Source organism: Choloepus didactylus, chromosome 20 (genome assembly GCF_015220235.1).
Source record: "Choloepus didactylus isolate mChoDid1 chromosome 20, mChoDid1.pri, whole genome shotgun sequence".
Taxonomy (NCBI): Eukaryota; Metazoa; Chordata; class Mammalia; order Pilosa; family Megalonychidae; genus Choloepus; species Choloepus didactylus.
In genome coordinates this window covers 24,843,840-24,867,461 of record NC_051326.1, presented here as the reverse complement: position 1 = coordinate 24,867,461, position 23,622 = coordinate 24,843,840, and the positions used below count along the sequence as shown (strand labels likewise).

The window sequence follows — 23,622 nt, the reverse complement described above, 5'->3', positions numbered from 1 at the left end:
GTCTCTGCAGGTGTAGCTAAATTAACACAAGGTCATATTGGAGTAGAATGGGCTCTTAATCCAATGACTGGTGACCATATATGAAGACTAGAAGACATAGAAACACACAGGGAAGGCGGCCATGTGAGGACAGAGGCAGGGAGTGGAGTCAGGCTAGCATAAGCCAGGGAGTGACAGGGCCACCAGGAGCTGAAGGGGCAGGAAAGGAACCCCTCTAAAGGCTTTGTGGGGTGCAGCCCTGGCAACACCTTGAGTTTGGGCTTCCAGCCTCTAGAACTGTGAGTGAATAAATGTCCATGTTTTAAGCCACCCAGTTTGTGGCAATTTGTTACAGAAGCCCTAGGAAACCAATACACTGCTATAAATATCTCATGCAGGTTTTTGTGTGGGCTTAGGTTTTCAATTCAATTGAGTGATTTTTGCTGCAAAATAGATCCACACCCATAAATAGAAAGAAACTGCTTTTAAAATTGGCATATGTTTTGTCACTTGAAGGCATAATGAAGCCATTTAGCTATGGTGACAGTGTTATATGTTCTGAAGACATTTAATACAAATGGAATAACTGACTAATGAAAACCAGCTCTGTTTGAATAATTAGTAATCATGTATATTCTGGTCTTTAGATGAAATTTGATGCAGATGTTGTCATATGTATTTGTGGGTATGGCACAACCAAAGCTTACAATAATGTCTTTTATGAAAATTATTTGTTGGGAACCAATTATGTATATGCATGTCAAGATGTCTCTGCTTTCCTGAAACTTGTAGTATGGTTTTCAAGATAAAGTCTCTTTGTATTCCCCATAACTGTGCCTCATCCAGTTTCTCCACTCAAGGACCTCAATGTTTCAATTATTTCTGTATGTCTTTGAAATCAATTTGTTTTCCTCCACTAATGACCACATCTAAAAGCATATCCAAATACCTCTTTTTCTTAAAACAGAACAAAAATCTTACTTTTAATATACTACTTTCTGGATTACTAGCTTCTCTCCATCCTTGAATTTCCCACAAACTTCTCTATGGGCTACTGACTCCAGTTGCAAAAATCACATTCTCTCTTTGCCCGTCACAATCTGGTTTCTGCTCTTGTCACTCTGTGAAATTTGTATCCTAATGAACCATCTATAGGTTTCCTATTTCTAGCACTTAGAGCTTCTTTTGACATTGTTAGCTGGTCCCCTCTCTTAATGGAATATTCTCCTCAGGTGCATATCTGACACTACACTCTTCTGGTTATCTTACAGCTTCTTTGAGCCTTTTTCAGTGGATTGTCCTCCACTTCTCTTCTCTAAACTTAGTTATCCTCAAAGATTCCATCCTTGCCCCTGTGCTACTCTCTTACTGTTCTTTCTTTCTTGGCTATTACCTCTGTGGATATAATTCTAAAATCCACAACGGTCATGACCTCTCTCCCAAGCTCAGGGACATCCAACTCCACATGATCAGTCCTACAGTCCCTCATGCTGGTTTGTCTAAATGAAATCTACCACCTTTCACAAAGTTGAATTTTCCTCCAGTTGTCTCAATGCACAATTATCCTATCACCTGGGGATGAAATCCGTTTGTAGATGTTTCCTTCTCCCTTGCCCCTTCCTTCCCATCTAATAACTGATGTTTTCTCTGCCTGAAACACTTTCTCTCCTTCCTGAGTTATTGTAGTATTGATTATTTCTCTCTGTCTCAACCCTGTCCTCATTCCAAACTACTGGAATGGACTATACACAGTTCTTCCAGAGACATATTCCTAAACATAGCTTTTTGAATCTCAAAAAACTTTTAATGCTTCCCCAATGTTTCCTCAATAAATTCTTAGCTTTTATCAGGAATTTTTTTTTAATTCATTCATTCATTCATTAAGCCCCTATTACTTGGTAGCCATTGTGTGAAGCACTAGATATAGGTGTAGTGTCAGCCTTCAAGTTGCTTACCGTCTAATAGGAAAGACAGTTGAAGAAGCATTTACAAAATGGTGAGTAGTGCTGTGAGGGATTAGTAGGGAAGCAGTGTGAATATAGAAGACAGGTCAAGGAGGTTTCATGCAAGAAACGATGACTTTAGGGATGGGTGAATACTATGTACAATTTCGGTAAGCAAAAGAGGGAAAAATAAGTGTACTAATACTTAACCTAGAAAACTGTACCTAGACAACTATTAGAAGCTTGATAAATGCTTGTTGAATTAAGCTGACTAGGCACCTAGACAATGTTCCATATTGTCTCTGACTTCTGTAGACAGGACATATGTGTAGCATTGATAATACTTGCATTTGCCTCATGTGCTGGTTTGAGACTATTGTGTACCCCAGGAAAGACTATGTTCTTTGGATCTCCTTTGGTGGGTGCAAACTTATTGTGGGTGGGATCTTTTGATTGGCTTGTTTCCATGGAGATATGGAGAACACCCAATTGTGGGTGGGACTTTTTGATTAGATTATTTCATGGAGATGTGACCCCACCCATTCAAGGTGGGTCTTAATTAGTTTACTGGAGTCCTTAAGAGAGCACATGGACAGAAAGAAAGTTCAGAGACAACCCAGACCCAGAATTTTGGAGACAGCCATTGAAACCAGAACCAGGAGAGAAGCTAAGATATATAATCCAGAGTTTGTCCCTAAGAGAAGCAAGCAAGGATCCACAGGCTGAGACAGAAGGTCAGAGACATTTTGGAGAAAGCCACTGAAACCAGAAGCTAAGCCTGGGAGAGATGGTTCTGCAGAGTCCACCATGTACCTTCCCATCTGACAGAGGAACCCTGGATGCCATCGGCCTTTCTTCAGAAAAGGTATGTACCTCTTGATGCCTTAATTTGGACATGATCATGGCCTTAGAGCTGCAAATTTGTGAAGTAATAAACCCTCATTGTAAAAGCCAATCCATTTCTGGTATTTTGCATTCTGGCAGCTTAGCAAACTGGGACACCCCACCTTGAAAATGGGTGCCTCCTTAAATTTAGTGTTCTAAGCTGTGCTATTTTCTCACTCTAGTCCTGACTCTGCATCTCTACCTCACATTAGAAATGGGAGCTGTTTCATGTATTAACCATTCCTTCTTGGGAAACTAGATTAAGTAAGAAAAAGGAAAACTTGTTGATTATTTTGTGAAGGCTTCCAATCAAGTTGATCCATATTTAGACTTTGTTTTAGGGAGAGTAAAAAATCTGTATCTATGAACTTATCCATGACAATATTTGGGTATTTTTCTCTCTTAGGTACTTGGGAAACTATCTTTAAAGAAGGTTAGCAGTACCAAAGGGAATATAATTTCCATACCTGAGACAAAATAGGTAGTAGAATAAGGGGAAGGGGCAAATAGCCAGTTAAACTGGTAGTGATAATAGAAAAAGCCTTTGGAATCTTAGGTAAGTGGACAGTAGGAACTCTGGAGGGAGGACACGAGGATGACTAGGGACACTAATTTAATCCTTGTGTGTCATTTTCTACCCTATGAGTAGGTTTTATAATTATGTTAATATTTATCACTCAAAGAGTGCTTCATATGTTTTTTAATCTCCAGTAGACTATCATGTATATTTTGAAGGCCTATTGTATGCAAAACTATATTCAATGCACTCTGGATAAAGACAAGGCAGACAGGGTCTTTACCCTCAGGAGGTTTAAAATCTATCTGTGCTGGTTTGGATATATTAAATCCCCCAGAAAAGCCATATACCTTAATGCAATCTTATGGGGGCAGACTGATTAGTCTGTTCATTAGGGTGGAATCTGTGATTGAATTATTTCCATGGAGATATGGACCCTGCCCATTCAGGGTGGGTCTTGATTAGTTGACTGGAGTATTTAGGAGAGAAGCAAAGAGCCGACACAGCCCCAGATGCTTGCTGACACTTGGAGATGCTTGGAGATGCAGACAGAAGGACATTTGGAGATGCTAATCTAAGAAATGAAGCCCAGAGTTTGCCCCAGAGAAGCTAAGAGAAGACTCCCAGATGCTTAGAGAGAAATGCCCAGGAGAAAGAAACAGAGAGCTGAGAGAAGCTAAGAAACACAGAAGGCCAGAGACGTTTTGGAGAAAGCCATTTTGAAACACAACCCAGGAGCAAAGGATCAGCAGATGCTAGACACATGCCTTCCTAGCTGACAGGTGTTCTGGACATCATTGGCTTTTCTTCAGTGAAGGTATCATCTTGTTGATGCCTTAGTCTGGACACTTCTATTGCCTTAGAACTGTAACTTTGTAACCTAATAAATCCCCTTTATAAAAGCCAATCCATTTCTGGTATTTTGCATAGTAGCAGCATTAGCAAACCGGAACACTAGCTAAGGAGATACACATTTTAAAAAAGCTATAACTTAAGGCTGAATTAAAATTTTAATAGAGGAATAGGCAAAATAAACAGTACTTCTCAAAATGGGCTAGCGGAGTGGGCAGATTAACATCTCTTGAGAGTCCCTTTCAAGTTGCCAGTGCTTGTCTTTTACCTCAATCCCTACCAAGAACATAAAATGTCCTTCTAGGCATGCATGGTTCCCTCTGGTAAGGATGGAGACGAGGCATACCCTAGAGGGGTGGGTGAAGGTAATTTGGAGCAGCTTCAATGGTGCAGAGCTGTGACTGGGGAGGGGAATAGTTGATAACTACCTTGGGGAGGAGAGCAGAGGAAGATGAAGGAAGGGTTTTTCAGAATCTGTAGAGCTAAATCATATAGGACACATGGGATTTCCTTTGCAGAAATACCCTAGATAGATTGCTTAATTCTCACTTTGTTCAGTTGGTTGCCACTTGTAGATCAGAAAGAGGGAGGCACCAAAGAGATGTCAACCTACTTCAATACAGGTGTCGGGATCTCCAACAGAAGCCCAATTCATACAGCACTGAATAGACCATTTTACTCACATAGAGAAGAGACAGAGCAAGGCCAGCTTTCCTAGTGGTTGTTGGCTCTCCATAGCCAGTGAGCTGCAATCTTTGGGCTGAGGCAGGGAAATGTTCTACACACAGCATCCCTCTGTTGTGCATGTGCCATAGTGGGGGAACCCTGCTCCATCCCCTCCAGGAACAGATACACCACCAGAGTATGAGCCAGATGCCATAAAAATATGTTCACTAAAGTGAATATTTATGTATGCTCATGACAATAGGGGAAGGAATATATGGGCAGTCCCCTTATCTACATTTTTTTTTCCTTTTAAAATAAATTGATTAAGCAAACAGTGAGCCAATTTCAAGAAAAATAAATAGTAGCACATGTAAACTGATAGAGCAAAAAGCCTTTTTTTTTGGTTTCAGGAATGGGTATTACAAGGTCTCAGTGGAACGTGGAAGCATGGCAGACCACCACTAGGTTTGCTTTAAAAGCTCATCAGGGGCCAATGCCAATACTAGGAGATTGTATTTTACTTTCTCAGGACCACACATCCAGTCCTGAGGATAGGATGTACTTGTGGGACCCAGGGAAAGGCAGCAAGCCACACTAAGACTGCCCCCTACCACACCACTTCCCTATTTATTAAGCCCAGAGTGCTATAATTCAAAAAGAATAGTCCTGGCTATATTATGATTCAAATTGTTTTCTAGCATTCTATTATTATCCCAGGTGGCTTATTACTATTAACCTATTAATAATAGTGACAATAACATGAACCTGGCCATTTCTTAGATGCTTTATCTTCATTATTTCAAATCCTTGTAACACTCATATGAGCAATTATTATTATATCCCTTTAACTGTTTGTAATGGGCCAAATGGTGGCCCCTGAAAGATAGGTCCATATCCTAATTCCTGCTAGTTGTGAATATTACCCTGTACAGCAAGAGATGTGATTTTTAGGGATCTTGAGAGGAGAAGTTTATTCTGGATTATTGGGGTGGGCCCTAAATGAAATCACATGTATCCTTATAAGAAACAGGCAAAGGGATTTTGAAATGGAAACAGAAAAGGAAAGTGATGTGAAGACCGAGGCAAGGATTGAAGTGATGTAGCCACAAGCTCGGGAAGGCCAGGAGCCATCAGAACCTGCCTGACACAGGGAAGCCTTCTTTCTTAGAGCCCCAGGAGACAGTGTAACCCTTCTGATGTCTTGATTTTTGATTTCTGGTCTCCTGAACTATGAGAAAATGTCTATTGTTTTAAGCTGCCATGTTTGTGGCAATTTGTTGCAGCAGCCACAGGAAACTAATGCGCTGCCTTAGTGTTTCCAGATAGCTGGCAGCCACGCAATGCTGTTCTCTCTCTATTTTTGGACTTCGCCTGATGACACTCTACCCAGTGTCCACATTCACTATAGCCTTAAACATCGTCAAAGCTGGGTTGATGTCGGCCATCCTCAGCGTACATCCCATCTACAGAAGCCAGACTGAAACAAACAACACAGAGCATTGTCCGTGTTGTCAGGCACCAAATCAGTTTAATTCAACAAGCATTTATGAGCATCTGGTAAATGTCTAGATTTGAGCTAGGTTAGGTGCTAAAGGGAATGCAGAAATGAATAAGGCATGGTGCTTGTCCTTTAGGAGCTCACAAACTAGCAGAGTTGAAATATACATACAACTTAGTACAAGATAAGTCAGATATTCATAAATGCTAATAGAGATATAATTGAGTGCTCTGTAAGATGTGTCTTAAAAACCTTCAAAATTATCATCCTTTGAGCCCATTAGAGATACATTTATAAAGAATTTGATTGCTGTTTGTTTTATGTCTGAAAATATATATACACGTTTTGAAAATAAGGTTGATTCATAATTACCTCTCAAGATCTACAAAAGCATAACTTACTATTTCTTTTTAATGTTGTTTAACAGGCAAATAAATTTTAGCAGAATATTTCTTAAAACAGAAACCAAAGGCAGATTCAAATTGTGTTTTCTGGAGGACGCTAATAGCATACTCGACAAGGGATACACAATGTAGACCCAGAAAGTCAGTGTTCCTTATAGAAGATTTAGAAGGAGAAGATGGAATCAAAGCATCACCTGACACCAACCCAAGTAAAAGGTTAGCATGCTGCATTTTGTCTACCTCACCTTTGACTATTGCCATCCCAACTGTCTTAGTTTCTAAATTGCTAAAGTAAATACTATGCAATAGATTGGCTTAAATAATGGGAATAATGGGAATTTATTGGCTCATTTTTTAAAATGTAATTTTATTGAGATATATTCACATACCATACAATCCATACGTAGTATGCTATTTGTGGTTCACAGCCTCATCATACACTTGTGCATTTATCACCATGATCAATTTTAGAACATTTGCATTACCCCAGAAAAAGACATAAAAAGGAAAAAGAAAACCCCAATCATCCTAAACCCCTTACTCTCCCCTTTATTGACCCCTAGTACTGCACTCTACCCAGACTTGTAATAAAGATAGGTTAACTAAGATTGTGTAGTATTGTCAGAGATAGATTTATAGATCAGTGGCTCATGATTTTGAGGCTAGGAACAGTCCAACTCAAAGTGTCATCAAGGCACCATCAAGGCAATGCTTTCTTCTCAAACCCTGGTGTTCTGGGGCTGGCTGCTAGTGATCCTTGTCCTGAGCTCCTCTGTCACATAGCAATGCATATGGCGGCCTTGCCTGGCCTCTCCCTTCTCTTCCTGGTTCTGTTGACTGTCAGCTTCTGACTGCTCCCTCTGTAGCTTTTTTCTTTCCCTGTGACCTTCCCTATAAGAACTTCAATAATAGGATAAAGACCTATTCTGGACAACACTTTATCTGAAGTAACCACTTCAGATAAAGACCTTCAAAAGGTCCTATTTACAAGGGTTCACACACACAGTAATGGATTAAGCTTAAGAAGATGTTTTTCTGGGATACATAGCTGTGAACTACCACACTAACTGTGTGTATTGAACTCCTAGTCAGGCCCCCCACCCACCCACCCGTCCTTCCGTCTTTCACCACTGAGGAAACTCAACTACACTGGCTCTGCTTACTGAAGAAGTTTCAGTAATAGTTTTCTATTGACCTATGTCCACAGGCAAAATATCCTAGAAGGCAAGATCTCCTAGTGTTTTGGCCTCACTATCTGGCCCATGTGAGGCCAACCAGCCTCTGCATCCTCCTTTAGCTGAGTTTCTTTGGGATGAGTGTAACTCTTCCAAGAAGTCTGTAGACCAGGCAGCCAACAGAAGAACCCTCACTTGCTGGTGCCCTGAAGTTTTTTTCTAAGGCTATATCCCTCATCTTGTTTTAAACTAGAATTCCCATGAGGCAAGGGCCACATTTGACATTAATCTGATCACTGACAAAATTTCTGAAGCCCTCTACCATCAGAAAGGACCCTGTGATTATGGGCACATACCAGGAACTCCTGGTGGGTTCTGTCCACACACCAGGACTCTTGTCTATTGTGGGTTGCTGTCCTGCTCAGTGTCGTTCAGTCCATTCCTGTGCTTAGTGTACCATCTGGCTAGTATCACCTAGTGTATCCTAACCTGTTCCTAGGAGCCAACAGTACCCTTGGTGTTAAAACAGTCTTGTCACCATCAAGTAGATAGTAAGCTTCTTTAGGAAAGATACCATGGCTTAATTTCTGTTTCCCCCAGGATTTAGCCTATGGCTGAAGACACCCGGTAGATCTCTAGAAAGTACCAAGGAGACACTTTGTTTCACTACAGAGGTCTTCTCAACCATATGCTGTAAAAGGAGCTTAACAGTAGAGAGGCTCCTTTGGCTCTGCCTTCCCAGCAGCCCTGTTCGGTGCAGCCACTGTGGCCTGTCACCTGGGTTCAGCCAAGGGAAGAAAGAATATTAATGGCCCATCCCACCAGCCTTTGACTTACAATTAGAATTAGTGGTGCAGCCATGGAGACCTTGCCTAGTGACACCCGACCCACCAAGTCACTGCCTTCCCCTTTGCCCTTTCATCTTGGCCCAGCCCCTACGGCAGGCCATCTGCCTCACTGTCCCCACCGAGCTCATTTATCTAGCTCCCTGACACTCTGGCTAACTTTTGTTGGTCCCTGCCTGATACAAACCCTTGCTGAGATCCCTCTATGTAAAGAAGAATCCCCCAAATCCCCACCCCAGTGCCCACCTGAAGTACAGGTCTACATGCCTGTCTCAGCCACATTGGCCTTTGATTGATTCTAATACCTTCCAGAACCTAGCTTGACCTTGATGTTGTCCTTGGAACACTGCAAGGGTCAACCCTCCAAAGCAGGACTTGAGTCCAAGCTGTCTAGGTCAGGGCACTATCACCACTATTCACTCTCATAATCACTAGAACTGCCAGGACAAAGAATCACTATCCCTGATACCACAGTCCGTAAGCCACTCATTTCAAAATAAAATGCCCTTAGTTGTTGGATGGTTAGGGAGGGTGTGTGTGTGTGTGTGTGTGTGTGTGTGTGTGTGTGTGTGTGTGACCTGGAGATAATTCCTGGAAGACATTTATTTCTCCCTCTCTCAATCTACTCCTCGGGTAATACATGCATTTGACCTAATTTCTGAGCACTTCCATAGTTTGGAACTAATTTCAGAGTAATTGTTAGGGGAATATATCCTTTGTCAAAGGAGCACCTGACCTGAAATAGCTGGAAATTGCTCTGTACTCTTGGCAACAGCAATAGCATATCTGTTATAATCCTCTTTCAAGACAAGAAAGGAGACGGTAGATTCTAATTAGGGTAACTGGACAGGCCGACTGCCCAGGGCTGAGGAGCTCCCCAGGTTATGGGACCTAAAACTAGGGAAAACTGGGACAGTTGGTCAGCAGAGAGTGCGAGTGGCAGAGGTGTGGAGCTGTGGAGCTGTTTGGGAAACACTTTTAACCATATGGTGAAGGAGCAGGTACCTTAAACAGCAAATAACTCAGGTCTGCCCTGAAAGGTTTGGCTGAACAGTCAGAGGCTTCGTGGGGCATCAGGGGGTGAGACGTTCCAGACTCTGCTGAGGATCAGTTTACTATGTGTTTTGCCCCTTTTGCTGGTTACCATTCTTATGGAATGCAGAGGTCTGGAAATTACTTCCTCTTTCTCTTTTCCTCCTTCCCCTCTTCCTCCTCCTCCTCCTCCTTTAACCCCTCTTAGTTGAGATACAACTTACATAGGGTAAAGTGCACACATCTTAAGTGTACAGCTGCACAAATTTTAACAGCCATATACACCCATGTAATCACCACACAGATCAGGATGTGGAACATTCCCACCATCTCAGAAGTTGCTATTGTGCCCTTACCAGTCAATAATTCCCAGGGCAACTACTATTTTGACTTCCAGCATTTAGATTCATTTGGCCTGTTTTTGAAATTTATATAAATATATATATATATAAATTTATATAAATGAAAACATGTACTCTTATGCTTTGACTCCTTTCAACATTATGTTTTAGAGATTTATCCATGCTGTTGCATGGCTCAGTAGTTCTTTTTTATTGCTGTGCAATATTTCATTGTATGAATGAATCACACTTTGGTACCCAGTATACGATAAATGAAAATGTGGTTGTTTTCAGCTTGGGGCCATTAAGAAGCCTGCCACTGTCATTCTTGTCCATATCTTTGGTTGGCATAAGCACATTTCTTTAGGCATGTACCAGGAGTAGCATAGTTGGGTCATAAATGTGCTTTGTAAATACTGACAAATATTTTTTTCCAAAGTAGTTGTCCCTGGTTCTGATGAGTATCAAGTATCATTTTGCTCTTTTTGCTGGATCCTGGACTTACTGAATGCAAGGGCTGGAGAATAAGATTTTCAGGAAATTCTAAATCTTATCGATAGAATATAGGAGTTCTGATGGCCTAAAATTTAATACATTTTAAATGTAGGATTTTTTCTTAACCCACATCTTTTTCAGAAGCAAATATGTAGTGTAGCCCTCACTGCATCATAAGGATAAATCCCAGGATGTACAGAGCTCAGTGAGAAGCCTGCTGCCCTCCCGCTTCTCAAATTTAAGCTGAGAAGACTTGTGCAGTCAATTCCCCAAAGTGTGTTCCGAGGATCTGATGAAAACTAGGGTTTTGTGAACCATCGAAGGGTGTTTCCTGTAAAAAAGGATTTGAGTCAAATAAATTTGCGTGTTAGCTTGAGAAACCCGAACACAAAAACTCTCTAACTTTCGGTAAGTAAGCATTTTATTGATGGAGCTGGGCCTCTAGTGTGAAAACAAGCCCTTGTCTCCCTTGGTATTGGGGCCCAGTGACGTCAGTAGGCTTTTGCTTTGTATCTGGATGGGAGGGAAGGGTCTGATTGCCAGCCGAGGCCAACGAGAGAGAGAAGGGCCGAGAGTAATGAAGGACGGCAGGCATCGGCTATCTGCCCCCTTCCTGAAGGGCCAGAATAAGGACTTATTTTCATTTGTCTATGTGTGTTTCTAAAACAAAAACACAATTCTTCATGGCCCTGGCAACATCTGATGAGACAGAATCTAAGAGAGGATCTTTCATTTCTCCTTCTCTCAGAACCCAACACTGGCCCAGGGCCTCTGGAATCGGGTTTTAAGGAGCTTTGGTTTTCCTGATTCTTGTCATGAATTCCACCAGCAGCTGCCGCAGTGCTGTCTTCCAAGCATCGCCCAGGCCCCGGGCACAGACACCTGTGAGCTGGGGCAAGAGGAACAACTTGGTGACTGCCTCATGAATATGGTGGGCTAGCATTGTTTTAATCCAGACTTTCCAAAATTAAGTTGAAAAGGGAAAATTTTTAAACAAAATCCATATTAGAACCACAGAGCACAGTATGAAAAAAGCTGGGGTTGCACCTTCTCCAGTAATTATCTGCCTGAGTCAAAACAGGAGAGCCTGAGTCTCCAGGCCCATAAGGAGACAGGTGAATCCATGGAGGTCTTTGACTCCAGGTGTCTGCCTTGCAATCAGTTGGCCACAGGCCTTTTGTGAGCCCCGGGCCTCCTCTTCTGCTCTGTGCAGGAATTTTGAAGGCTTTGGGAAGAAATTTCCAGTTTTGAAATCACAGTTGCTTCATAATCCCACCTCTGGGGGTAGGCCCGGCTTCAGGCCTCAGGCCCATAGAAGGGCTGCTGCTTTAGGGAGCTGAGTTATTTCATGGCACATTTCCTTCTTAGAAAAACTTTTCAGTTGTTCCCTCTTAAGGAGGGGCAGAGAGTATTGCCAGTGACCTATGGCGTGACTTATTTATGTCAGAACCTGATCTGGAAGTCAAGTCTTAGGCCACTGTCAAAAATGCATGATACATTCTCTAAGTGATTAGAAAAAAAGCATCACACACAGAATTATAAACACTCATTTGGCCTGCCATTTTGTGTTCCTCATAGGTTATTTTTCTCATAAGTTCTTTTTTGAGTATATAAGTACGCCAAGCCTTAAAGACAAATAGTCCCAAATATTCTCCTGTGTATCACACTCTCTGAGGAATGCCTCCCCCTAATCCTTACTTTTAAAAAACATTACAAAGCCATCCAATTTCCACAGCTGGGGGCTTCTCTAGTCCTATTGCTGATCCTCAGACATACCACCCTTCTTGGCTTTTTCTTCCCTTCCCAGTTAGGCCTAATGTGAGCCAAATCCCTGCGAGCCACACCTTTCTGTCTACATTAATGTGACATAACTTCCCTCTGCCTTCATTGGCATGACTTTTTTCCCCCAGGAATCTCCTGCCGATACATATCAATTGCTGGTTAAAAGAACTTCCCAAAAGACTCACCAACATTCAAGAGAAAAAACAACCAACAGTTTATACCTCAAAATCCCTCCCCTCAAAATCTTTGCCTTGCTGTTTCTGCCAATTCTAGATGTTGAATTGTGATCCTTACCTAATACTAATCAAGCCTCTGTTTTGAAAGACCCAATTCTCAATAAATTCTGATTATAGCAACCCCTTCACCCCACCCTGAGATACGGCCAAGGCTTTGCCATGTGGTGCTTTTCCTTACTGAAGACAGCAATCAACTCAGTTTTATCTTAGCAACAGATTATGTTGATGGTATCTGGGGAGTCAGCTTCTGACATTCCAAAGAGGTTTTCTTAAATCCAGACTGATTTTACTGTACCCACTCCTGAGATTACTCTGATTCTCCTTTGTTTTTTTTTTTAAATTTTACTGCTGGTCTACTAGACATCCTGTTATAAATGGGAGAAAGGAACACATTTTGTTACTGTTGTATCACAGGAGAGAGTAACTACCTAAAGTATTGGTTTATCAGATCAGTTTATCAGATCAGTTCAAGAAACATTCATCCAGCAGGTACTAAGTGCTGAAGACAATGTGCTTGGCTATAAAAATATGCTAAGAAAGGAGAAGATTACAGTTTTTCTCTTCCATCCTTACCACAGTGTAAATTTTCCAAGCCTCTGTGCCTTAGTGTTACAGGTCAGGGACATATTCTATGTCACATACTATATTAAATGACAAGGAGAATTATGGTTGCAGGTGAAATTGTGGCTGCTAATCAGCTGACTTTAAAATGAGATTATCTTGGATAATCTGAGTGGGTCCATTGTAATCACAAGGGTTCTTAAATGGGGAAGAGGTAGTTAGAAGGGTCAGAAGCAGAGTGATGGCACTATGAGAGAGATTTGACCGACCACGGCTGGCTCTGAAGATGGAAGGAGGCTACAAGCCAAGGAACACAGGTGACCTATTAAGAAGCCAGGAAGGGCAAGACATTGGATTTTTCCCCTAGAGCCTCCAGAAGGAACTCAGCCCTGCCAACACTGTGATTTTAGCCCAGTGAGACCCATTTTGGATTTCTGACCCCCAGAACTGTAAGATAATAAATTTGTATTGTTTTAAGCCACTAAATTTGTGGTAATTTGTTCAAGCACCAACAGGAAATGAATACACTAGCCATCATAATTGATGGATATTTATTATTACTTATCTGCTTTCCAGCAACATCTCCTGGTTTTTATCGGGCAAACTATTCCTTCTCTACTCTGAGGACATGTGTTTTTATATTAATTTATTTTTTCCCCATTACAGGGGGATGTCCTTGCCAGGGGAAGGCAACATTCTGATGGTAACCCCATGAATGTGTGTTCTCTCTCCCCCACTAGACTTCTTTCTCTAACTCCAAAGCTTTTTCATTTTCCTGCTGTCTTTGATAATGTTAAATAAAGGTTTCATAAATTTTCCAACATTACCCTTATTGGCTGCTATTTCTCACCCCAAGACTAGATCTTAATCTTCTCCAGTGTTCCCTAATGTTCCTTCAGTTGCTGTCATATTTTCCAGCCTGCCTTTCCTTTCCATATCATAATCCCACCCTCATCAGCGACATCCTTGGCTTTGTACTGGCTACATCTCCGTGGGAGGACAAAGAGGCTGGAAACCTCGCATCACCTCGGACTGGTTACATAATTTCTCAGTGCCTGGATTTCCTCATTGGTCAAATAAGGATAAAAAAATTATCTAATTCCTGTGCATAGAGGACTTAGCACAGTACCTGGCAGATGGTAAAGCGTGGACATGAAATGACAATGGCAAGGAGGAGGAGGGGGAGGAGGAGGAGAGGGTGAGGAACAGGGGAAGGAGGAGGGTGAGGAGGAGGAACAGGGGGAGGAGGAGGGTGAGGAGGAGGGGGGGAGGAGGAAATGGGTTTGTGCAACTCCCAAAGGCAGGGTTTGCAGGCAATGCAAGCACTACTATCCCAGCTGTACAGCTGGCAAAACAATTTTTTGATAAACCAATTATTTTGCATTGTGTAAATCTCCACTCCTATCTATTTCCTTCAAAATTGAGAATTGGTTGGTTTTATATATTTCTATAGCACTTTATAATTGATCTCATTCACAGTTATCATTAAATTTTTAATGCACCATATCCTAACTGAGGAAAATGAGAATGGAATTGATTTATTCTGGAGACTCTACCCTCTTGACTTCATGGGACAGACCAGTTTATTTTGAAATGAAGAATTCAAGCAACAAATGGTTTTCTAAAATAGTCAGCAGAAGTCAGTTGAATTAAGTCAAACAAACCTCTGTTTAGGAAAACAATTATTTTTTTAAAAACTAAGCATCCTTTGGGCTGCTTTAGAACATTAACAAATGGCTCATGTGCCTTTCTACAAATTGTCTGTTTTTCAGAAAAGAGGACGTTGCAGGGCCTCCATGGGTCTGTTAGTTCCACCCTTTCATTTTCAATAAAGACCTATGAGGAGTTGAGGGAGATGGAGGGATGGGGCAGTGAGGGAAAGGGAGGCTGGGGGAGAGGATAAATGGGAACTCCATATACTTTCTGCTCAATTTTTCTGTAAACCTAAAACTGTTCTAAAAAATAAAGCCTATTAATCAAAAAGAAAAAGCTATTACTTCTTTGTTCCCCACCCCACCCCCCAACACCCAAGCCCTAGGCAACCACTAATGTACTTTGTTTCTCTCGATTTCCCTATTCTGTACTTTTATATGAATGGAATTGTATAATATGTGATCTTTTGTGACTGGCTTCTTTCACTTAGCGTAATGTTTTCAAGGTTCATCGATGTTGTAGCATGTATCAGTGCTTTGTTCCTTTTTATGACCAAAGAATATTCTATTCTATGGATATACCACATTTTATTTATCCATTGTCAGTTGATGGACATTTGCTTTTTTTCCCTTTTGGCTATTAGGAATAGTACTACTATAAACTCTGTGTACAGGTTTTTGTGTGGACCTACGTTTTCATTTCTTTTGGGTATATATACCCAGGAGAATTTCTTGGTCATATGATAATTGTAGGTTTAATCATTTGAGGATCTACCATAATACTTTTAAAAGTGGCCGCACCATTTAAAATTCCCACTAACAGTTTATGAGTGCCCTGACTTCCCAACATCTTCACCAATACTTGTTACAGTACCATTAAAAAAAAAAATTTCTAGCCATCCTAGTGGGTGTGAAGTGGTATCTCATTGTGTTTTGAGCTGCATTTCCCTGATGATTAATGTTGTTGAGCATTTTTTCATGTGTTTATTGGCCATTTGCATATATTCAAATCCTTTGCCCATTTTTAAAATGGGTTGTCTTTTTATTACTGAGGTGTAGTAGTTATTTTTTTATATTCTGGATATTAAACCCTTGTCAGTTATGTGATTTGCAAATATTTTTTCCCATTCTGTGAGTTGTCCTTTAACCTTCTTGATGGTGTCCTTTGAAGCACGAGTTTTAAATTGTTAAGAAGTTCAATTTATCTATTTTTCTTTTGTTGCTCAGCTTTTGGTTTCAGATCTAAGCATCCATTGTCAAATCCAAGGTGATGAAGATTTACTCCTATGTTTTCTTCTTTGAGTTTTATAGTTTAAATTCTTATGTTAGGTCTCTGGTCTGTTTCAAGTTAATTTTTGCATAGGGTGTGAGGTAGGGATCCAAGTTCATTCTTTTACACATGGATATCCACTTGTCCCAGCACCATTTGTGGGGAAAATTATTCTTTCCCCATTGAGTAGTCTTGGTACCCTTGTTGGAAATTAATTGGCCATAGATGAATAAGTTTCTTTCTGGACTCTTAGTACTATTCTACTGATGCATATTTCTATTCTTTTGCCAGTTCCACACTGTCTTAAACACTGTTGCTTAGTAGTAAGCTTTGAAATTGGAAAGTTTGAGTCCTCCTCCTATTTCCACCTCTTTTCAAGGTTGTTTTGGGTACTCTAGGTTTCTTACAATTCCATATGAACTTGAGAATCATCCTACCAACTTCTACAAAGAAGACAGATGGGATTCTGATAGAGATTGTGTTGAATCTGTAGATCAGTTTGGGGAGTATTGCCATTTTAACACTGTTAAGTCTTCTCATCCATGAGCATGGGATGCTTTTTCATTTATTTAGATCTTTTAAAATTTATTTCAAAAATATTTTGTAATTTTCAATATATAAGATTTGTACTTCTTTTGTTAAATTTATTTCTAAGTATTTTATTCTTTTTGATGTTATTGTAAAGGAATTGTTTTCTTAGTTTCATTTTTGGATTGTTCATTACAAGTGTGTAGAAATACAATTAATTTTTGTATATTGATCTTGTACCTTACAACCTTGTGGAAGTTGTTTATTAGTTCTTATAGTACTGTGTGTGCTTTCTGTAGGATTTTCTATGCACAAGATCATGTTATCTGCAAATGGAGATAGTTTTACTTCTTCCTTTCCAATCTGGATGTCTTTTATTTCTTTTTCTTGCCTAATTGCCTTGGCTAGAAACATCCATTATAATGTTGAATAGAAATGGCAAGAGCAGATATCCTTGTCTTATTTCCATCTTAGGGAGAAAGCATCTAGTCTTTCACCATTGAGAATGATGTTAACTGTAGACTTTCCATAAATGCCCTTTAGCAGGTTGAGGTAGTTCCCTTCTATTTCTAGTTTGTTGAATTTTTGTTTTGTTTTGTTTTGTTTTGTTTTTGTTTTTGTTTTTTTCATGAAATGGTGTTGGATTTTGTCAGATTCTTTTTCTTCATATACTGAGATGGTCATGTGGTATTTGTTTTCTATTCTATTGATATGGTGTACTTCATTAATGATTTCCAGATGTTTAGCCAACCTTGCATTTCCAGATAAATCCCATTTGGTCATGGTGTATCATTCTTTTGCTATTTTGCTGTTTTGGTTTGCTTGTGTTTGATGAGTTTTGCATCTGTATTCATAAAAAACATTGGTTTGTAGGTTTTTTTTTTTTTTCTTGTGATGTCTTCACCTGGTTTTTGGTATCAGGGTAATACTGGCTATAGATAATGAGTTTAAAAGCATTCCTTCCCCTTCTATTCCTGAAAGAGTCTGGGAAGAATTCATATTAGTTCTAAAATGTTTGGTAGAATACAGTGGTGAAGCCATCTGAGCCTGGGATTTTCTTTGTGAGAAGCTTTTTGATTACTAATCCAATTTCTTTACTTGTTATATGTCTATTCAGATTGGCCATTTCTTCTCAAGTCAATTTTGGTAGCTTGTGTCTTTCTAGGAATTTGTCCATATCATCTAATATATCTAATTTGTTGTCATACAGTTGTTCATAGCATTCCTTTATAATTTTAATTTCTATTAGGTTAGTAGTAAAGTCTCTATTTCCATTTCTGATTCCAGTAATCTGTGTCTTCTCTCTTTTTTCTTGGTCAATCTTGCTAAAGATTTGTCAACTTTGTTGATCTTTTCCAAGAATCAGTTTTTGGTTTCATTGATTTTCTCTATGGTTTATCTAGGTTGTATTTCACTAATTTCTGTGCTAATCTTTATTATTTCCTTCCTTCTGTTTGTTTTTGATTTTCTTCCCTCCCTCCCTCCCTTCCTTCTTTCCTTCCTTTCTTCCTTCCTTTTTCTCAGCATCCAAAATCTTTTTAATAATGGCAGAACTTGTGGCTAGTTTTTGCAGCCGTGGCTTGCACATCAGTCTCTTGCATGTTGGAGTGGACATAGGGTTCTACATGGCTGTGCTGGGTTGCCCCGGCTTGCCAAAAGGGCTGTACACCTCCAGGCCCTTATAGGGGCTGGAGAACAGGCTGGTGCTGCGGCCCCTGGGGAGGTTCCAAGGTGAGGATCTGGCCTCCGGCCTTGAGGAGTGGTTCCCAGCGCAGCTGTTCCCACTTGGCACACACACCTTCAGTTTGGGCAGCCCTTGAGCCCGCATATCCTCTGTTATGTCCCCACAACCACAGCTGCTTTGTTTTCAAGGCCAGGAGCTTCATCTTCTGGAATATCCAGGAAAGAGACAGGGGTGGTCAAGTGGTATTACTCGTCAACAACCACTTCAGCATGACTTGGTTGAAGGTAGAGTTGGTTGGTCTGGCCAGAAACCTGCAAGCTTGACCAGCAGCCTCAGGTAGATATCCTGGCTTTTGGGTTCATTGTACCAAAACTTTTGGTCCTTGTTGTGGCAAATGTCAACTTCCACTTACTAAGTGGTCTTTAGGCAAGATCCCATGATACGTTTCCTAAGAATTCCTTCTTCCCAAACTCACAAACTCATGAGATGGAATTACTGTGTCCCCAGTGAAAAGATGAAAAAGCTGAGGCCCAGGCCCAGGAAGCAGGGCCTTACCCAAGATCACAAGTTGGGCAGGGAACTGAGACTCGAGGAGTCCTGGGCTGGCCCCAAATCCCAGGTGCTTGGCCCTCAACTCCCAACCCAACACCGAGGTTGGGGAGAGACAGATCCTGGCAGAGGCAGCAACGGTGAGTCATTACAGGGCCAGCAACATGGGTCAGAACCCTGGTTCCACCACACTGGCCTTGGGACCTGGTCGAGTTACTTAAGCCTTCCCACACCCGTCTATTCAATGGGAGCGATAATAAAGGAGTGTCCACGGCCTGGGGACTGGCAGAACCCTAACTTATTCGTACCTCGGAGGCCCTCAGAGCAGCCCCCATCTCACCTGGACAACCCTGAGATCCCTGCCTACCTCCGGCAAGTCCCCTGCCTGAGAGACTTGGATGGCAGAGGATGGGTGAGTCCCCTGTTTACTCTTAGTTTTTTCTTCTTTTCCCAGTGTCTTAAGGTGGAAGTGTAGGTTATTGATTCAAAATCTTTCTTCTTAATATGGGCTTTTTTTTTTTTGCATGAAATTCCTGGTAAAAGCTGCTTGGTGGCGTTCCATTAGTTTTGTCTGTTGGGTCTTAATTTTTATTCATCTCAAAGTATTTTCTGATTTCCCTTTTGATTTCTTCATTGGTCTATTGCTTATTTAGGAGTGTGTTGTTTAATATCCACATCTTTGTGAGTGTCCAAATTTTTTTGGCTATTAATTTCTAATTTCATTCCATCGTGGTTGGAGAACATACTTTGTATGTTCTCTTAGATGCACTGAAGTTTGTTTTATTGTCTAGCATGTGGTCTGTCCTGGAGAATGTTTCATGTACATTTGAGAAGAATATATTCTGTTGTTGGAGGCCTCTATAGTAGTGTATTATATCTAGCTGGTTTATAGTGTAGTTCAAGTTTTCTATGTCCTTGTTGATCTTATGTCTAGTTGTTCTATTCATTATTGAAATCTGAGTGTTTTGGTCTCTAAGTGTTTACAGTTGAGTAGTTCATTGCTCCTTTCATGCCTGTCAGTTTTTGCTTCATGTATTTTGGTACTCTGATATTAGTTGCATATATGTTTATAATTGGTTTACCTTCCTTATGGATTGACTTTTTTATCATAATAAAATATTTCCCTCACTATCTCTAATAACATTTTTTGTTTAAAAGTCTATTTTGTGTCATATTATTACAGCCACTCCAGCCTTTTTACAGTTGCTGTTTGCATGATATCTCCGTTTCCATCCTTTTACTTTCAATTTATTTGAATCTTAAATTGCTCTTTTTAAAATTAAAATTATATAGAATTTCTAATCTCTATTTTATTGGGTTTGTTTTCTCAATATTGAGTTGTTACAGTTCTTTATACATTTTGAATACAAATCTTCAAGCATATTTGTTTTGCAAATATTTTCTCCCAATCTGTGGATTAGCTTTTGTTTTATTAATAGTGTCTTTGGAACAAGGAAGTTTTAAATTTTGATAAAGTCTCATTTATCAATATTTCCTTTTATGGTTTGTGTGTCTTATCTAAGGAAGCTTTGCCTAACCCAAGGTCACATTAGGTCCACTTTGGGTAAATTTTTTGTATATGGTGCAAGCCATGGATGCAGGTGTTTTGTTGATGTTGTTTGTTTGTTTTCTTACATTTGGATGTTCAATTATTTCAGCACCATTTGTTGAAAACATTCTTTCTCCATTGAATCACATTGGCAACTTTGTCCATCTATTTTGTGAGTTCTGTGGGAATATCTACATGGATGATCATGTTATTTTCAAAAAAGACAGTTTCACCTCTTCCTTTCCAATTGTATATCTTTTATTTCTTTTTCTTGCCTTATTACACTGACTTAAGTCTCTGGTTTAATTTTGAATGGAATGTTGAGGCAACTATCTCAGGGGGATAAAATTCAATATAATTTGATATTTCACCATTAAATATATTAAGTATATGCCTTTCTGTAGATGCCCATCATCAGGTAGACAATCTACCCTTCTGTTTCTAATTTGCTAAGTTTTTTTTTTTTTTTTATCATGGAATGAATACTAAATTTTGCAAATGCGTTCCATGTTCAACATTTTAGAGTTGCAAAATAATCCTAATTAATGGACATATTTGTTGTTCACAGTCTTTTGCTATTACAAACAACATTGTAATGCATGTTGCTGTATAAATATTTTTTTTGCAAATTTGTATCTTCAGATTAAATTTTCAGGAGCAGAAATATTGGGAAAAGATATGAATTAGTAATTTTGCTGGTATTTCCAATTGCTATCCATATGGTTTGCACCAATGTGAATTCTCACTAGCAATGTGAAAGAGCTCTTGTCTCCCCTTGTGTTAGCCAACAAAACAAGTTTTTAAACTTTGGAATTTTTCCCAATTTAAATTAGTAAAAAGTGGCATTTCAGTGTATTTTAAAATTTTATCTTTTATTACAAGTTAGAATGATTATCTTTTCATATGTTTAAGGGCCATTTGTATTTCCTTTTCTTGTCGTATCTTTTGCCCTTTTATCCTGTGTGTGTATATGAATTTTTTACTGATGTTTAGAAACTTGTTTTCTATATGTCATGGAAATTAGTCCATTATGATATGATGATGTTTTGCTTTTGGTCAATTGTGAGTGAAAGCCATGTTGTAGCCTATCTTAAACGAGTCACATTTCTTTCTATTAGTTTTTTTGATGAGCTTTTAGGAATGTGACTTTTGAGGAAATGGGGGAAACACTCTAGTTTTATTAGTTCCTTTGTGAAATCACCTTTTGAGGTGGGACTTTACTTGGAAAGATACCCACAGATGGTGAAACTTGTAAAAGTTAGTGGGCTGATTCCTGCTAAATTCTTTCACAGAAAGTGTGCAATATGTCTTGAGTTTATTTAGATGAAAGATATCATCCTCACTCCCTCACATCCAACCCTTTAGGATTAGGACAGTAGTAGGGGTCAAGGAATAGAGTGATGCTATTTGATGCATATAGAGTTAAAATGTGCCCTCACACTCATGGTCAGCTTCTTACATTTAGTGGCCTGGTCTCAAATAGAATGTTCCACACTCATCATTGGCATCTTGGCCAGAATCATATGTGGGAGCAGAAGAGCCCTAGGGCCTCATCTTACAACTCAGACTCACCTCCAAGTTGGCAGCTTCTGAGAGCCTGATTTTCAAGCCCTTACTTGGGTATCAAACTGCTGAGGTCACAGTGATGTCATTCAAGCATGTCAACCACCTCTTTATTTAGCTAGGACTGTCATTATCCTCAGTGTATGACACTATCTCACATGATACTGGCACATAGAGTGGAAAAGGGAAGATGTTTTTCTTTTAAAATCAGTATCAAGCTTTAAAAAGAAACAGCATCATGACACATATTTCTTCCTTCCTTCTTTTTAACTTCTGTTTTCTTTTACTTTTGTTTTTTTATTTTAACACTAACTCCACTTACCTACTCCTTCCTCAGTTTTCTTTGGTCAGTATCTCAGTTCCTTTTTATTTCCTTCATCTTACGGCATATAGGAAAATCTCTTCCTAGAGCTAATTATGTTCTTCTTTGTTTCTTTCTTGAGCAATTCATTTTAATGAATCAAATAATATATTTTTAGAACATCCTACATGTTCTGTTCTCAGGAAGAATGAGTACACTGGTCAAGGTCACATACCCACAGCCTGTATAAACCTACAGAAGTAGGGACGTGGAGAGTGAAACGAAGTTTCATTCATTTATGCTACTGGTCAGAGTTTAAAAGGTACTTATTCACAATAGTCACCATTCATTTGTTTATGTATTTATTTAATAAATAGTTGTTAAAATAAGTCTAAGTACACTTATTTTTATACGTTTATACTGTTTGAATTGTTTAAAGAAGTAGATGAGTAATATAATCATCATCATCAAAGGAACTTGGAATCCATTTGAGAAGCAAGACATGCATGGTGATATAAGTCATATTTCTGGAAAAACAGAATTGTGGAGTCCAAACAGAGCCAAAATAATAGTACAGCAGTAATATCTGGCCCCCCTAGTTGTCTTCTTCATATCTAGGTACCTCCAACGTCTGTTAATCCTTCCTGATCAACTTTGGTAAATGGGAGGGCAGTACAAAGGAAAGTCAATGTTAGCATATACAGAGCCTTTGTGTGAATTACCAAAAAAATGCCCATTCTGGGCAGAAGAATTTTTAAAAAGGCTTCCTCTCCTGTGCACATGAAGTATATGCAGACCCATGCCATGCTTAGCTTTCCTATCTGCTCCTATGTCCCTATTCAAATTTGCCATAGGGACCATGACCTTAGCACTTTCTAAAATGCCTGCACCTAGTAGGTGCCTAATAAACATCTGCTGAGTTGAATTGACCTAATAGCCCTCTTGACTTGCAACTTTGACCATTTGAGGGGCTTAAAGAACCCCTAATTTTGACTCAGCTTGGCCTGACTCAGCAGATGGTCTTGGGATTGCATCCCCAAGCTGCTACATTTTGGTGTTGTGAGCCTGGCCTTAGCATGTAACCCTTCTAAGCCTTGTTTTCCTCATGTATAACGGGGCAAGGATGCCAATTTGATGGGATTATTATAGAGATCAGAAAAGAAGATGTAGGAGAGTGCCTGGATCCATAGGCCTCTGGCTCTCAGGGGCAGCCCTTGTGCCAACACCCAGTGTCTCTCCCATGACTTGATTTCTGCCACCACACTGGCCCCACCTGGGAACACAAGGACTGTAAGGCAAATTTCGCCACTCTTTG

The 23,622-nt window shown here is 39.9% G+C and overlaps 1 pseudogene; it reads right to left on the bottom strand.

Moving 5' to 3' along the window:
* Window positions 1–18,199: 18,199 nt before the first annotated feature.
* Window positions 18,200–22,395, bottom strand: LOC119516434 (annotated as a pseudogene).
* Between the last annotated feature and the right edge of the window lie 1,227 nt (window positions 22,396–23,622).